The following is a 1,522-nucleotide window of genomic DNA, read 5'->3' on the forward strand; positions in this document are numbered from 1 at the left end:
CGGTGGGATGGTGCGCCTGTGGGGAGGAGTCACGGGTCAGGGTGGGATGGTACGCCTGTGGGGAGGAGTCACGGGTCAGGGTGGGATGGTACGCCTTAGGGAAGGAGTCACGGGTCAGGGTGGGATGGTACGCCTGTGGACGGAGTCACGGGTCAGGGTAGGACGGTACACTTGTGGGGAGGAATCACGAGTCAGGGTGGGACGGCACGCCTGTGGAGCGGGACGGCGGGTCGGTATGGGACACGAGGGTGTTGCGGAATACAGCATTAGATGGGAGCAGGCGACTCCGTCAGCGACACATAACGTCGACAGAAAAGCAAATGAGACAGCTGTGATGGCTGGCAGTTACGACAGAGCCAGCGATACATTCGGCAGTGATGCATTCAGCGCCGATATATTTACGAGAATGCACAGTGCCCTAGCACCACGTAATTCGATTTTTACGACGGGATGATACTTGAGATAATATTATATCCAGCTGATCGTGTGTGACCCCACCATTCCAGGTTACCGTGAGGGGTTGACACCAGCGTCCCAGATCTCAGTGACTGTGACCAGTGCAGAGGGACCGTGATACAGGTACCTCATGTGCAATGGCCGTGATACAAGTACCGCAGGTACAGTGGCCGTGGTGCAAGTACCTCAGGAGCAGTGACCATGGTACAGGTACCTTAGACACAGTGGCCGTGGTACAGGTACCTCATGTACAGCGGCCGTGGTTCAGGTGCCTCATGTGCAATGGCTGTGATACAAGTACCGCAGGCACAGTGGCAGTGGTGCGAGTACCTCAGGAGCTGTGACCATGGTACAGGCACCATGGGTACAGTGGCCGTGGTACAGGTACCTCCCATACAGTGGCCGCGTGTGTGATAACGCTCCCTCCAGGTTTCAGTGAGACAGCATGACACCCTAGGCAGAAACGTGACCGCGCACGCCGCCACTGACCGAGCGCGGCTGCTGGCGGCGAGTGTCCGGCGGGCGCGGGCCTCAGGTGCTGGTGGCCGCAGGCGCCGTGCCGCTCCCTGGAGAGCGGAGACGTCCGCTCCTCTTGGCCAGGCGCAGGGGCGCCTCTCGGCCTCCGGCGGCGGCGACACGGACAGGTGCGGCAGGCTGGGGCACGAGAGGGCCGGGTCAGCGCCGCGCCGGGCGCGCCACCACGCGCGGACCAGGGCGGCAGGAGCACATCGAGGTTGAGTGACTCGGGCTGAAGTGAACCCACGTCGCCAGACAGCAAGGCCTAAAACGAGACTCGCCGCAACAACAGATCCCAGGAGGTTCAGTCCAGCAGTGATCCGGTACACCAGGGCCACGTTTGCAGCAGAGGCCCGAGAGGAGCAGCGTTAGTCCCGCCGGCCGGCACTCACCGTGGTGCGCGTGGACAGGTGAGAGGTGAAGGCCTGCAGGGTGACGGGACCAGGTCGCCACGGCTGCGGGATGGCCAGGCCGGGGCGCGGTTGGCTCGCGGCCGGCCAGCTCCGCCCCGCCGAAGAAGCCGTATTCGGCGGACGCCATGCTACCGCCG

The sequence above is a fragment of the Pollicipes pollicipes genome, unplaced genomic scaffold, assembly GCF_011947565.3.
Source record: "Pollicipes pollicipes isolate AB1234 unplaced genomic scaffold, Ppol_2.1 Scaffold_4881;HRSCAF=5763_pilon_pilon_pilon, whole genome shotgun sequence".
Classification (NCBI taxonomy): domain Eukaryota; kingdom Metazoa; phylum Arthropoda; class Thecostraca; order Pollicipedomorpha; family Pollicipedidae; genus Pollicipes; species Pollicipes pollicipes.